This window comes from Schistocerca piceifrons, chromosome 3, assembly GCF_021461385.2.
Source record: "Schistocerca piceifrons isolate TAMUIC-IGC-003096 chromosome 3, iqSchPice1.1, whole genome shotgun sequence".
Lineage (NCBI taxonomy): Eukaryota > Metazoa > Arthropoda > Insecta > Orthoptera > Acrididae > Schistocerca > Schistocerca piceifrons.
The window spans coordinates 308576071-308592887 of record NC_060140.1 but is presented as its reverse complement, the minus strand read 5'-3'; the positions used below and the strand labels follow the sequence as shown (position 1 = coordinate 308592887).

Below are 16817 nucleotides of genomic sequence, written 5' to 3'. Positions count from 1 at the left end.
CCTCCACTAGGTCACGGTTTCCCAAATTGTGTTCCGCAGAACACTGGTGTTCCGCGGTAGTGGACAAGGGCTACGCGAAAAACTACACTACTGGCCATTAAAATTGCTACACCACGAAGATTACGTGCTACAGACGCGAAATTTAACCGACAGGAAGAAGATGCTGTGGTACGCGTATGATTAGCTTCTCAGAACATTCACACAAGTTTGGCGCCGGTGGCGACACCTACAACGTGCTGACATGAGGAAAGTTTCCAACCGATTTCTCATACACAAACAGCAGTTGACCGGCGTTGCCTGGTGAAACGTTGTTGTGAGGCCTCGTGTAAGGAGGAGAAATGCGTACTATCACGTTTCCGACTTTGATAAAGGTCGGATTGTAGCCTATCGCGATTGCGGTTTATCGTATCGTGACATTGCTGCTCGCGTTGGTCGACATCTAATGACTGTTAGCAGAATATGTAATCGGTGGATTCAGGAGCGTAATACAGAACGCCGTGCTCGATCCCAACGGCCTCGTATCACTAGCAGTCGAGATGACAGGCATCTTATCCGCATGGCTGTAACGGATCGTGCAGCTATGTCTCGATCTCTGAGTCAACAGATGGGGACGTTTGCAAGACAACAACCATCTGCACGAACAGTTCGACGACGTATGCAGCAGCATGGACTGACAGCTTGGAGACCGTGGCTGCGGTTACCCTTGACGCTGCACCACAAACAGGAGTGCCTGCGATGGTGTACTCAGCTACGAACCTGGGTGCACAATGGCAAAACGTTATTTTTTCGGATGAATCCAGGTTCTGTTTACAGCATCATGATGGTCGCATCTGTGTTTGGCGACATCGCGGTGAACGCACATTGGAAGCGTGTATTCGTCATCGCCATATTGGCGTATCACCCGGCGTGATGGTATGGGGTGCCATTGGTTACACGTCTAGGTCATCTCTTGTTCGCGTTGACGGCACTTTGAACAGTGGACGTTACATTTCACATGTGTTACGACCTCTGCGAAACCCTACATTTCAGCAGGATAATGCACGACCGCACGTTGCAGGTCCTGTACGGGCCTTTCTGGATACGGAAAATGTTCGACTACGGCCCCGGCCAGCACATTCTCCAGATCTCTCACCAAATGAAAACGTCTGGTGAATGGTGGCCGAGCAACTGGCTCGTCAGAATACGCCAGTTACTACTCTTGATGAACTGTGGTATCGCGTTGAAACTGCAGGGGCAGCTGTACCTGTACACGCCATCCAAGCTCTGTTTGACTCAATGCCCAGGCGTACGAAGGCCGTTATTACGGCCAGAGGTGGTTGTTCTGGGTACTGATTTGTCAGGACCAATGCACCAAAACTGCGTGAAAATGTAATCACATGTCAGTTCTAGTATAATATATTTTCCAATGAATACCCGTTTATCATCTACATTTCTTCTTGGTGTAGCAATTTTAATGGCCAGTAGTCTATGAATAACAAGGGTTTTTTCTACATTTTAAAGATGGCAATTTTTTAAAAATTTTGTTATGATCTCTGCGTTATTAGTTAAGTGAGTAAAACAAGTTTTTCTCATTTTTTAAAATTTGATTAAACTCAGAATTTTTTAAGATTTCTGCCAGAGGAAGAGTTTGAGTACCTCTGTACTAGCTGATGGCGTATTCGGACTAGTGTAAAAAGAAACATGATTGATTCGACCAAACGACACATTTCCATTGACGCTCGGTCCGATGTAGATGGTCGCGTGCTCAATACCATCGTGAATGACGACTTCGTTAGGCCAACAAGGGATTCTGTAGTGGTCGTCTGCGGTGGCGTCCTATGCTCACAAACGTACGCTTAACAGTGTGCTCCGAAACACTTGTGTCTGCACCAGTACGGCACAGTGTTGTCAGACTCGCCATAGATCGCTGCCTTTTCTACATTATAAAGCGGCAAAGACTCTGACCACCAATTTCCGTGACAGGCCGTGGTCTTTACAGGGATGCTTACGACAGTAACATGCCAACTGCCGTCCAACTTCGCAATTTTCCTATGCTTGATCCCGGGAACCGGAAAATGACAATTTTACCTTCTTAAACTCACTGATGTCAGTGGATTTCTCCACTTGTGGCCGGTATCGCCGCAGGAATGATTCCCCATTCATCTCTGCTTCGCTTATATGCAATGCGCAAAGGAACTGAATGGCCACGTTTTTGAAACAAAGTAATTTTTTCTCTCATTGTGACGCAGAGGCATTAAATCTGGCTACAGACTTCCTCTGCAGTGGTGCAAAAGTGTGGCGCCCTGACGCCTCACAATCGGGCTCGACGACGCATCAGACAGCGAAGTGTCGACACATGCGATAAAAAGGCCAGAGTTCATATTAGGTACAACGTGGGTTAATGTCAGACTGGTACCAAATTTCACCACAATTCTGCCCAACGCCATCTGGACGTATTACACGATGACAATCGTTATCCAGACTTCACGTCTCACCTCTTCTCTTGACACCCTTGGGATATATGTCAGAACAGCGATAGCCAGCGTTCAAATCATGCGGTTTTCTTACGGATGGGTGAAGGAAACATTTCAGACATTTCAGACACACCGCCGCTCAAGACTGAGAAGAAAAGGCCTCACGAGGTGGCATGAAGGGCCTAAATGAAACCACCTCTTCCCTTGGGGCGATCATTTAGACACATTTCACCGTCGCAGTGAGATGTACAACACGACGACGTTCTTGGCAAACTTTGACACTGCTAGTACCCCCTGACGATCCGAACCTTCTCCAAGACAGTACAGAGCTCCAACACCACGGAACGACCCCTTCAGAGTATAGCAAGACCACAATTTTTGCTCTGGTATAGAGGGTGAATCCACTATGGATCACAACCTCTCAACGAAATATGAACTTGATTCGAAGCAGCAAACGGCGTTTACAGTTTTTCAGCCTTCCTGTGGTGTGATCACAAGGTGTGTGTGGGGGGGGGGGGGGGAGGTGCAACATTGAAACGTGCGTGAATAAAATGGCAAACAGTCCCCTATTCTGAGTTGCCACTGCAACCAACGAGCCTCCCACTCTCTCAGCTCAGCAACACTCTCTGTGCCAACTGCATAACTTTGCTGAGCACTTTAGAAATGGACAGAAGCTCATGTTGGCCGATTCTTATGACTTTGTGGGCTACTGTTCTAGCGCCCTCTGGGCATGCGGAATCTGAGTGACGTCAAGGGGGTTGCCTACCTGCACGTTTACAGGAGTCTGTTCAGGAGCGTGTGTCTTTCCAGGTATGTTTTTAAAGTGCTCAAAAGGAACGTGCAGGTGGTACCGGGAGCGCTGCTGAACAGAGGGATTTCAGACCATTGACGCCCTTTATGCCACCTTCTGTGGCCTTTCAGTGTCGATTCTGGGTTGTGTGTGTCTAAAATGTTTTCCACAGGCATCCATAACGAAACAGCATGATTTCAACGCTGAGTGTCACTGTTTCGACCTCCATCACAGGGGCATCAAGAAAAGGGGTGAGGTGTGGCTAACAGTGGGGTGGGAGGGGGGAGGGGGGGGGAGTGACGATCTTTCCATTGTGTGGTACGTCCGGGGTGGCGTTGGACACAATTGTGGAAAAATGTGGTGGCAATGTGGCAGCATTAAACCATGCTACACCTCACATCAACTTTTGAACTCTGGCCTTTCTTTCGCCTGTGTCGACACCTTGTTGTTTGATGGTGAAGTTGAAGGGCGCTAGCTCTGCTACACGATCTCTTCCCACAGAGAATGTACACGCGCACCAAGCTACCACAGGAAACCACTCCCACACCGGTGTGTGGGAGCACGCTTTATCGCTATGAATAACTTGATACTCAAAATCAGCACCGTCCCATAGGCCCCATGACTCTTCTGTTGCCCTCGCGAGGGCTACCAGCCGACTTCCCATTTCGCAAGGTCCATAAACCGTTCTACGAAATTCTTTTAACATTTACACCCTTTAGCTCAATATCTTTGGGAATATTTTCATGGGCCATTTCTTGTCCTATTAACATGACTGTGCTCTGTCAAATCCAAAGTCTTTGCATCAAACGTCTAGGGCTTATCACTTCATGGGGAACAACTTTTATGAGAGACAAAATGTTCGCTGACGCTTCCCGGCGACGCTAGGTATCCTTTTAGTATTCAGCGGCCATGGTTCGACAAGATTTCACCGAACTGGCAGAGTCTACTAACTTGGTGTGCTCTGTACTATCTGCCCCAGTAAACTGAGTGAATTTCAACAAGAAAACCTGAAGAACGAGTGTCTGTAAGTGGAGACGGAGGTATATACACTATGTGACCTGGCTGAAAATGACTTACAAGTTCGTGGCGCCCTTAGTCGGTATTGCTGGAAGTCAATACGCTGTTGGCCCACCCTTAGCCTTGATGACAGCTTCCACTCTCGCAGGCATGTTCAATAAGGTGCTGAAAGATTTCTTGGCGCATGGCAGCAAATTCCTCTCGGAGTGCTGCACTGAGGAGAGGTATCGCTATCGGTCGGTGAGGCCTGGCACGAAGTCGGCGTTCCAAAACATCCCAAAGGTGTTCTATGGGATGCAGGTCACGACTCTGTGCAGGCCAGTCCATTACAGGGATGTTATTGTCGTGTAACCACTGCGCCATAGGCAGTACATAATGAACAGGCTCGATCGCGTTGAAAGATGCAGTCGCCATCCGCGAATTGCTCTTCAAGAGTGGGAAGCAAGAACGTGCTTAAAACATCGATGTAGGCCTTTGATGTGATATTGGGGGTGCAAGCCCCTGCCACGAAAAACACGACCACACGATAACACCACCGCCTCCGAATTTTACTGTTAGCACTACACACGCTGGCAGATGACGTTCACCGGGCATTCGCCATACTCACACCCTGCCATCGGATCGCCACATTATGTACCGTGATTCTCACTCTACACAACGTTTTTCTATTGTTCAGTCGTCCAATGTTTACGCTCCTTGCACCAAGCGAGGCGTAGTTTGGCATTTACCGGCATGATGTGAGGCTTATGAGCAGCCGCTCGACCATGAAATCCAAGTTTTTTCACCTCTCACCTAACAATCATACTACTTGCAGTGGATCCTGATGCAATTTGGAATTCCTGTGTGATGGTATGGATAGATGTCTGCCTATTACACATTACGACTCTCTTCAACTGTCGGCGGTCTCTGTCAGTCAACAGACGAGGTCGGCCTGTACGCTTTTGTGCTGTACGTATCCCTTCACGTTTCCGCTTCACTATTATATCGGAAACAGTGGACCTAGGGATGTTTAGGAGTGTGGAAATCTCGCGTACATACGTATGACACAAGCGGCACTAAATCACCTGACCATGTTCGAAGCCCGTGAGTTGCTCGGAGCGCCCTATTCTACAAAAAAATGGCTCTGAGCACTATGCGACTTAACTTCTGAGGTCATCAGTCGCCTAGAACTTAGAACTAATTAAACCTAACTAACCTAAGGACATCACACACATCCATGCCCGAGGCAGGATTCGAACCTGCCACCGCAGCGGTCACGCGGTTCCAGACTGAAGCGCCTTAACCGCACGGCCACACCGGCCGGCCCTATTCTACAACTCTCACGATGTCTAATAACTACGGAAGTCGCTCATATGGAGTACCTGGCAGTAGGTAGCAGTACAATGCTCATAATATGAAAAACGTATGTTTTTGGGGGTGTCCGGATACTTTTGATCACAGAGTATTTTAAGAGCGAATCAGACGCTTTAATTTTGTCGGCTTGACCCCCTTTCAATGGAGACGATGCCTGGAATACAAGCAACACACTAGGCATAAGCACGCCGCAATGTACCTTCCCCTTGCTGCATGTCGGTATCATAACGAATACAAATGCACGGGAAGCGTGAGCGAACGTTTTGTTTCTAAAAAAAAGTTGTCCGCCGTTACGTGATTTATCACCACTAGATGTGTGATGCAAAGACTCTGAAATACCTTGCGTTTACATTTTGGTACTACATCGTGGAACTTGTATCTCTGAACGAGCACGCGCCGAGGTGATGGGAACATCTATCTTCGCACAGCACTTTGGAGTCACAGGCAGCCGGACGACTGACATGTCACGTGGGAGGCTCATTGGTTGCCGTGGCAGCTTAGACACTTTGCTGCGAGGCTTCGCTTTTACTACAGCTGCACTTCGGCGTTTTGTGATTCATATGCTATTGTTGCTGCCTTGGCTCTGGTCGGCCAGACAGTCTCGTTGGCTGGTCGCTGTACTTTCTTCGCTTTATACTTCTGCAATTGTTGGTGAGATTGCTACATGCCTCTGGCTTAAGGAACATATTGCAAGTACAGTTGGTTGCATTCATTTAGGATGAACTTATTTTTCCGATATCATATTTATGTACAGTAAATCTTTCACTTTTCTTTGGCTTTCGGATTGAAAGTGAAACTTACTTCTTTGTGGATGGGTCTGACTCATGTGCCCACGTGGAATGAGATATCCATGCATTCTATCGGCATCCATGCAGTCACAAATATTTCGCATATTATGCAGCTTTACGAGTATTATTATATATTACTTGACTTTCATTATTTTACGCTAAGTAATCATACAGGTAAATGTAATGCAATCATACAGGTAAATGCAACAGCAGAGGCAGTACTCGCTGCAGATCAACTATCAAAAAAATGGTTCAAATGGCTCTGAGCACTATGGGACTTAACATCTGTGGTCATCAGTCCCCTAGAACTTAGAACTACTTAAACCTAACTAACCTAAGGACCACACACACATCCATGCCCGAGGCAGGATCCGAACCTGCGACCGCAGCAGTCGCGCGGTTCCGCACTGAGCGCCTAGAACCGCTAGACCACACTACTCGTTTAGTCTGAGGTACTGATAGTAAAGACGACAGTCAGCCTTCGAGTTAATGATTCTCCTCTACAAAATCCTGCTTCCCGCTAAGGCTTTTCAAAACCTCTTTTTCAGTAGTTGTTGGAAAGGGAAGTCACACTCCCTTAAGCCGGCTTTACGAAAAGACCAAGCCATCACCTGAATGCTAAAGAATGATAGCCATCCCCCAGACATGGGAAACCAGCCCTGACGTTCGTTCCCACTAGCGACTATCTCGACCAGACGAGTGCTACCTGAAAATGATTTTTTTTCTTTAGTTCCCAGTCTTCTGACTGCTTTGATGCATCCTGCCACGAGTTGCTGTTTTGTGCCAACCTTTTCATCTCAGAGTATTAACTTCAGCCTTGTCCTCAATTGTTTGCTGGATATACTCCGGTTTCGGTCTTCCTCTACAGTTTTTACCCTTTACAGCTTCCTCTAGTACCATGGAAGTTATTCCTTGATGCCTTACCCATATCCTACAATCCTGTCCCTTCTTCTGCATGTTTCCTTGCCGATTCTGCAGACAATCTCCTCGGTCCATACCTTATCAGTCCACCTAATTATCAGTGTTGATTTGTAGAACAACTTGTCCACTGCTTCGATTCTCTTCTGATTCTCCCACAGTCCTTGTATCACTGCCATGCAATGGTGTGCTCCAAATATACAGCCTCACAAATTTCTTCCTCAAATTAAAACCTGTGTTTGATATAGTAGATTTCCCTTGGTCAGGAAGCCCTTTCTACCTGTGATGGTCTGCTGCTTATGTCCTTCTTGCTCCGCCTGTCATGGATTATTTTTCTGCCTAGGTAACAGAATTCCTCAACTTCATATACTTCTTGATCCCAAATTCCGATGTTAAGTTTCTCACTGTTCTCGTTTCTGTTACTTCTCACGTCTTTCTTCGATTTACTGTCAATCCATATTCTGTACTCATTAGACCAGTCCATATAACAGATAATGTAGCTCTTCTTTAATGTCAGCAGTGAACCTTATCACCGATATACTTTCACTTGAATTTTAATCTCACTCATGACCCATTCTTTTATTTCTATCACAGTTTCATTTTTTTGTACAGATTGAACAATAGGGCTGAAAGACTACATTTCTGTCTTATACCATTTTTAATGCGAGCAATTCGTTCTTAGCCTTCTAGTCTTATTATATATGCTACAAACTGAACGAAATTACGTGCATCCGTCATAGCTATTTACCAAATAAGTGAAACGCCACTTTGAATTCTGTACAGACAAGGAAGTTTTTGAACTCTCGGCTGGAATCACAGAGTCACCTTCCATATTCAGCATGGACAGTGCTGAGGTTGTACGTCATGGGTGTACCCAGCGAGGGGCAGGAGGGGGTGGGGGTGCACCTGCCACCCCCCCCTCCCCCCGAAGATATTCGCAGTTTTTCACTAGTTTACTGTTTTATTGGGGTACACGAAAGGAGCCTCCCCGAAGATCATGACAACGATCGGTCGTACCCTGGGCAACGTTAGGCCTGTGCCTAACGGCCAATCCTTTCAACACCACAAAAAGGCTTTTATCAAAGCCAACGCTAAATATAATGTCTATAAACATTGAAGGGCTCTCTCATGAGAAAGAAGTGCTACTTGCTGTAGCATGTAAAACTCACAACTGTGATCTCTTACTAATCCAAGAGACCCACATTGGCCCCACAAATAGAAGACCAAAGATCCACGGAATGAAATTAGTAATTGAAAGACCACACGAGCAATATGGCAGCGCAATCTTTGCCAAAATGGGACCATTGCTTTTCACAATATATATAAATGACTTAGTAGATAGTGTCGGAAGTTCCATGCGGCTTTTCGCGGATGATGCTGTAGTATACAGAGAAGTTGCTGCATTAGAAAATTGTAGCGAAATACAGGAAGATCTGCAGCGGATAGGCACTTGGTGCAGGGAGTGGCAACTGACCCTTAACATAGACAAATGTAATGTATTGCGAATACATAGAAAGAAGGATCCTTTATTGTATGATTATATGATAGCGGAACAAACACTGGTAGCAGTTACTTCTGTAAAATATCTGGGAGTATGCGTACGGAACGATTTGAAGTGGAATGATCATATAAAACTAATTGTTGGTAAGGCGGGTACCAGGTTGAGATTCATTGGGAGAGTGCTTAGAAAATGTAGTCCATCAACAAAGGAGGTGGCTTACAAAACACTCGTTCGACCTATACTTGAGTATTGCTCATCAGTGTGGGATCCGTACCAGGTCGGGTTGACGGAGGAGATAGAGAAGATCCAAAGAAGAGCGGCGCGTTTCGTCACTGGGTTATTTGGTAACCGTGATAGCGTTACGGAGATGTTTAATAAACTCAAGTGGCAGACTCTGCAAGAGAGGCGCTCTGCATCGCGGTGTAGCTTGCTCGCCAGGTTTCGAGAGGGTGCGTTTCTCGATGAGGTATCGAATATATTGCTTCCCCCTACTTATACTTCCCGAGGAGATCACGAATGTAAAATTAGAGAGATTAGAGCGCGCACGGAGGCTTTCAGACAGTCGTTCTTCCCGCGAACCATACGCGACTGGAACAGGAAAGGGAGGTAATGACAGTGGCACGTAAAGTGCCCTCCGCCACACACCGTTGGGTGGCTTGCGGAGTATCAATGTAGATGTAGAAAATGGGCTTAGGTATTATATCTGCAGAACTGACATCTCAAGAAGACATCGAAATCTTGACTGTAGGGTTACAGTCCTGCACTGTGACGTCTATATATAAGCCACCGAGCAGGGAGTTCAGATTCAGTGAGCCAACCAACTTCAACTCACAACCAACGAAAATAGTAATGGGCGACTTCAACTGTCATGGTTCAGCCTGGGGGTACAGGCACGCAGACAAAAGTGGGGACGACCTAGAAACCTGGGCAGACTCAACTGGCCTTAAATTAATACACGACCCCAAACTTCCATATTCCTTCAACAGCAGCAGGTGGAACCGTGGATACAATCCAGATAATATCTTTGTCGGCGAAAACGTAGCACATCAAACCAGGAAGGATGTGGAAGAACCCTCCCACATACACAGCACCGAGCTATATTATGTCTGGTTGAAGCAGTTGTTAAACCAGCAACCACCCATTTCCAAAGACGTTTTAATTTTAAACGTGCCCTATGGGACAAATTCTCTGAAGAACTTGACAAAGAGGTGCAGAACCTTGATGCTAGCCCGGAAAAATATGACACTTTCATTGAATTAGTTAAAACTGTCTCCCGAAGAAATATCCCCCGAGGCTGCAGAACTAGTTATATCCCTGGACTTGACGGAAACTCAAAGGTTCTTCTGGAACATTACCAACAGCTCTTCGAGGAAAACCCTTTTTCAGAGGAAACAACTATGGCGGGAGAAGAACTCCTCCAGGCCATATCAGCCTCAAGCACAATGAAATAGTGTAATCTAATCACAAACCTAGACATGAAACAGAATAGCCGACAGGCCTGGCAACTTCTTAAAAACATCAATAATGACCCCTCATCTAATACACAAAATTTGTATAAGGTCACACCAAATCAAATAGCAAATCAACTTCTACTTAATGGTAAAACCAACAGGAAGCACCCAAGAAAGAAACTACAGAGAGGCACTCAAGAAAAAGACCACCTAGGCACCCCCTTTACTCTGAAAGAATTAGAAGATTCCATCTCCACAATGAAAATTAATAAAGCCGCTGGCCTAGGTGATCTACGCCCATAACAAATAAAAATGTTCGGACCTGTTACCAGACGGTGGTTACTAGATATGATGAACAAATGTGTTCTTGAAATGAAAATCCCAAGACTTGGCGGAAGGCAAATATAGTAGCTATACCAAAACCTGGAAAAAAACCCCACAGACCCAAAAACATTTTCGGCCTATCTCCCTGCTTTGTTAGCTCTATAAAGTCTTAGAAAGCATGATCCTTAACCGCATCTCAGAACATGTAGACAAGAATATAATTAAAGAGCAAGCAGGATTCCGCCCAGGAAGGTCATGCTGTGGACAAATCCTCAACCTTACACAGTACATAGAAGATGGATACGAGCGGAAACAAATTACAGGTGCAGCCTTTATCGACCTTACAGCAGCTTACGACACCATAAACCACAGTAAGTTAATATCAAAAATATATAACACCACAAAAGACTACCGACTGGAGCAATTCATCCAGTGCCTGTTGCAGAATAGACGGTATTTTGTCACGCTGCAGTCGAAGAAGAGCCGATAGCGGACCCAGAAAAACGACCTACCTCAAGGCAGCGTCCTCGCCCCATTGCTGTATAATATTTATACCAATGACCAACCGATCAGCATGGACGCTCGCTCCTTCATCTATGCAGACGATACAGTCGTTGCCACCCAGGGAAAAACCTTTGAAGAGGTAGAAAGTAAATTAACTTTAGCGATTGAAAAGCTGGGTGACTATTATGATAATAACCACCTCAAGCCAAACCCAGCAAAAACCCAGGTCTGTGCTTTTCACCTACGTAATAAGGAGGCAAGGAGGAAACTCAACATAAGCTGGAAGGGACAACATCTATCTCACTGCGACACACCAAAATATCTTGGGATTAAACTTGTCCGTGCTCTCACCTACAAGGAACACTGTCTGGCCACAAAGATGAAAGTTAGTGCCAGGAACAACATCATCCGCAAGCTAACAAATAGCAGATGGGGAGCGCAACCTACAGTTCTCCACACGTCAGCTTTAGCTTTATGTTTCTCCACTGCGGAGTACTCGGCACCCGTTTGGCAAAATTCCACCCACGCTGAACAAGTAAATATAGCATTGAATGAGACTGGACGCATCGTGACAGGATGCCTCCGCCCAACTCCCACAAAGCAGCTGTACCACCTCATGGGCAAAGCCCCGCCAGACATCAGAAGAAGGACTGCCGCAGAAATCGAGAAACATAAACAGGAGACAGATCCCAGGCATCCAATGTTCGGATACAATCTTCAACCTCGCCGACTTAAATCAAGGAAGAGTTTCCTACGAACAACTGAAGCAACTCTTTTATCGCCTAGAGCACGACGAGAAGAGCTGTGGTACAATGTGGACCCAGGAAGACCAGGGAATAGCCCCAGGGAAGAACCCACAGCTGGCTCTGAACTCCCATACACGACCTGGAAAGCCCTGAATAGATTACGAACAGGCGTATCAAGATGCAGAGCAAACTTGGAAAAATGGGGCTACATCAGTGCAGACGAGCCCTGCGAGTGTGGAGAACAGCAAGACCCACAACACCTACTGGTCTGCAGGAAACTAAACAACCCGTGTTCGACTCAAGACCTATTTGAAGCAAATGACAAGTCTATTCAAGCTGTAGTGTATTAGGCTTCACGTGGGATATGAAAATCGCTCTGCTTCGCATCCTTAGCGCTTATCATTATATGTTACGTACTTTTCTATATTATTGTAGTTAATTTACCTTATAACCATGTATTATTGTATTATAACTGCTTCTCTTGCATTGTAATATAATTTTTTTTGTAAAATGGTGATGTCTTGGATACGATAAATAAATAACTGTTTTATTTAATAAGAAATGCTGCACGTTTTGTCGGATTGTACAAGTGCATTCTTGTATTTAAAATGTTTATTAAAAGCAGTTTTTCATTGGTTTACTGCTTTATTTAATAAGAAGTGCTGTATGTTGTCTCGAGTCCTTGTTTCCTGAGACTAGTATGACCTGCCCCCCCCCCCCCCCTCCCTCCTAGTTCAGATCCTGGGTACGCCCTTGATGTAAGTATTGAAGGAACCCTCTGGCTAAAGCTACACGTTGTGTCGGTGTATCTACCTCTAAAAAGACGAGACGCCGCATAAGAGCAGGCAGTGTGTGATGCACTCTGGCGCGTTCCGGACGCTGCTGATTAGTCGGCCCAGTTGGCGGTGCACCGCCCCGAGCCCGGAGTGCTCGCTATAACGAGTGGTCTGCTCAGCGTCAGCACAAGCAGCTGCTGCTCTGTGACCCACTAAAGCTAAACACTCTGAAGGGGCGTCCCAGTCTGCCAGCGCGTGCCGGCCCACGTGTTCAGTGTGACTTCTGTCTCTACTGCTGCCCTACCAACAGCGGGTCGGCATGTTGAGAGCAAAACTTGACGATTCCAGATGGGAAACCTTGACGTCCACTATCACAGTTTTAAGGAGTACGATTTCCGTCCAATTAATCCAAATTCCAGCGTTTACGTGAATCTCTCTTCTACACACTTTGTTCAAGGATTTATTGATGGTTCTCGATGTCGAAATACTTGAGCTGAAGGATGTACAGTGAGTCCAAAAAGTACTTGTCTAGTTGTAATTCTTTTAAAAAAATCTAAGTATATGTCACGTGAAAGGAAGGGAACATAAGATGTGAACATTCGGTCATATGCAAAGAACCTTTGGTGGCCGGCAGGAGTGACCGAGCGATTCTAGGCGCTACAGTCTGGAACCGCGCGACCGCTACGGTCGCAGGTTCGAATCCTGCCTCGAGCATGGATGTGTGTGATGTCCTTAGGTTAGTTAGGTTTAAGTAGTTGTAAGTTCTAGGGGACTGATGACCTCAGAAGTTAAGTTCCATAGTGCTCAGAGCCATTTGAACCATTTGAACCTTTGGTAAGTAATTTTTTATTGATGGACAAGGAAATAAATACATCCATAGTGATAACAAATTTGACAAAATGGAGAATTTATTCAAGGCTACTTCAAAAAGTATTGTCCACTTATTTTTTTTTATTTTCAATCTGAAAATATGATTTCAATTACAAAAGTTGATATTTAGTGGTGTTTCCCTTTGCAGCTATTACTGCTTTTAGTCGTCTGGGCATCGACATGACCAAGTTTGCCGTCAGAGAGACCGGAGTTATGCACCATTCGTCTTGGAAATGCTTCTTTTAGGCCCCTCTTGTTAGAAATGTGTCTTCTCTGATGCTATCTTCCAGTACTTTCCAAAGGTGTTCAATAGGATTAATGTCTGGGCTCTGAGGAGGGGTGTTAAGTTGTTTTGGGGTATTGTACAGGAGCCACAGCCTTGTATTTAGAGCCGTATGCTTTGGATCGTTGTCTTGTTGGAAAATGTAATTTCCTTGCAGACCTAATTCTTCGGTGCTAGGATTTAGATTCTCCTTTAAAATGTTTATATACTTAATTATGGTGATCCATCGTATCTTCTATGAAATGTAATTTTCCAACACCTGCAGCACTTATACAAGGCTATTACAAATGGTTGAAGCGATTTCATAAATTCACTGTAGCTCCATTCATTGACATATGGTCACGACACACTACAGATACGTAGAAAAACTCATAAAGTTTTGTTCGGCTGAAGCCGCACTTCAGGTTTCTGTCGCCAGAGCGCTCGAGAGCGCAGTGAGACAAAATGGCGACAGGAGCCGAGAAAGCGTATGTCGTGCTTGAAATGCACTCTCATCAGTCAGTCATAACAGTCCAACGACACTTCAGGACGAAGTTCAACAAAGATCCACCAACTGCTAACTCCATTCGGCGATGGTATGCGCAGTTTAAAGCTTCTGGATGCCTCTGTAAGGGGAAATCAACGGGTCGGCCTGCAGTGAGCGAAGAAACGGTTGAACGCGTGCGGGCAAGTTTCACGCGTAGCCCGCGGAAGTCGACGAATAAAGCAAGCAGGGAGCTAAACGTACCACAGCCGACGGGTTGGAAAATCTTACGGAAAAGGTTAAAGCAGAAGCCTTACCGTTTACAATTGCTACAAACCCTGACACCCGATGACAGAGTCAAACGCTTTGAATTTTCGGCGCGGTTGCAACAGCTCATGGAAGAGGATGCGTTCAGTGCGAAACTTGTTTTCAGTGATGAAGCAACATTTTTTCTTAATGGTGAAGTAAACAGACACAATGTGCGAATCTGGGCGGTAGAGAATCCTCACGCATTCGTGCAGTAAATTCGCAATTCACCAAAAGTTAACGTGTTTTGTGCAATCTCACGGTTTAAAGTTTACGGCCCATTTTTCTTCTGCGAAAAAAACGTTACGGGACACGTGTATCTGGACATGCTGGAAAATTGGCTCATGCCACAACTGGAGACCGACAGCGCCGACTTCATCTTTCAACAGGATGGTGCTCCACTGCACTTCCATCATGATGTTCGGCATTTCTTAAACAGGAGATTGGAAAACCGATGGATCGGTCGTGGTGGAGATCATGATCAGCAATTCATGTCATGGCCTCCACGCTCTCCCGACTTAACCCCATGCGATTTCTTTCTGTGGGGTTATGTGAAAGATTCAGTGTTTAAACCTCCTCTACCAAGAAACGTGCCAGAACTGCGAGCTCGCATCAACGATGCTGCGCCGAGTGTGGGAGGAACTTGATTATCGGCTTGATGTCTGCCGAATCACTAAAGGGGCACATATCGAACATTTGTGAATGCCTAAAAAAACTTTTTGAGTTTTTGTATGTGTGTGCAAAGCATTGTGAAAATATCTCAAACAATAAAGTTATTGTAGAGCTGTGAAATCGCTTCAATCATTTGTAATAACCCTGTACAGCCCCACACCATCAGGGAGCCACCACTGTGTTTAAACATTGGCACAAGATTCCGTGACAACATCTCCGCATTCTTCTTAGCCACCCCATTCGCCTGCCGTCCGACCTGAATAATTATATTTACTCTCATCAGAAAGTATTACTCTATTCCAGAAGTCTTTCGTTTTGAATCTATGTTCCATCGCAAAATGAAGACGTTTCTTTCGATTCTGTTCACTGGCCCAAAATTTCTTGCGTACTACCCTGACCGTGATATCCATACGTTTTGAAGGTATTTCTGATTGTGTTGGCACATACCTTCTTTTCCCTAGACTAACTCCCCAGCCAACTTAAGAGCGCTGATTTTAGGTTTCTCCTTCATTTCCCTCATGATAAATCTCCCGTCTGCATCAGTCAAAGTGTGAGGGCGTCCGGTACGTGGTTGGTTTTTTAATGATTTTGTTGCGCAAAATCGATCTATTATCAACTGAATCGTCGATTTAGGTCTACCGACTACGTTAGCAATCTCGTAAGAAGATTTGCACTCATTACGTAAGTGCAGAATAAGTTTCCTTTCGATCAGCGTCGTCTCACTACCCTGAACTGCTACGGTCGCAGGTTCGAAGCCTGCCTCGAGCATGGATGTGTGTGATGTCCTTAGGTTAGTTAGGTTTAAGTAGTTCTAAGTTCTAGGGTACTGATGACCACAGATGTTAAGTCCCATAGTACTCAGGGCCATTTGAACCATTTGAACTACCCTTACGGCCCATGGCACTAATTGTACTGTATCGGCACCGTTCCGAACCACAACAGGCTATAGTGTGGGGCCGCGCACGGTTGACTCTAGTGTGTGCCGTGGGTCAGCGTTATAGTTTAGTTTCTGCGCGCAGAATTTACGCATGTTCAGATGGTGGACGAATACTTCATGAACTAGCTCTTGTATTACATTTTCTATTTTGTTAACCTTGCTTTCAATTTGGATGTATTTCTATCCTTGCTTTTCAACAAAAATGAGTTACCGAGGTACTCCTTACATGACTGCACCTTTAGATTTTGTATACATTTCTTTTCATGTTACACAGACTTTCTTTTCTTAACGATATGCACGTAGACGAATACTTTTTGGACTCACTGTACATTCTTTGGCCCAATAGAAAAATATTTCGAGGGATTTCGATTGTTCTCCCATTTCTCTATTTTTACTGTGGAAGGTTTGATTAGTAGAAGAGGTGTAGAAGATCCAACAGAGATCGACACATCTACACATATACTGTGTGTGTGTGTGTGTGTGTGTGTGTGTGTGTGTGTGTGTGAGAGAGAGAGAGAGAGAGAGAGAGAGAGAGAGAGAGAGAGAGAGAGAGAGAGAGGGAGGGAGGGAGGGAGGGGGGAGGGGGGAGGGGGGGGGAGGGGGGAGGGGGGGGAGCGGGGAGGGAGAGAGTGTGGAGCTTACAGGCACTCAACTGTGAGATTAGC

At 45.6% G+C, this 16817-nt stretch overlaps 1 protein-coding gene across 1 annotated transcript in view; it reads right to left on the bottom strand.

The window, feature by feature from the left end:
- Nucleotides 1–16817, bottom strand: part of LOC124790034 (integrin alpha-PS2-like) — a 434380-nt gene that overhangs the window by 175703 nt on the left and 241860 nt on the right. The gene's annotated exons all lie outside the window — the stretch shown is intronic.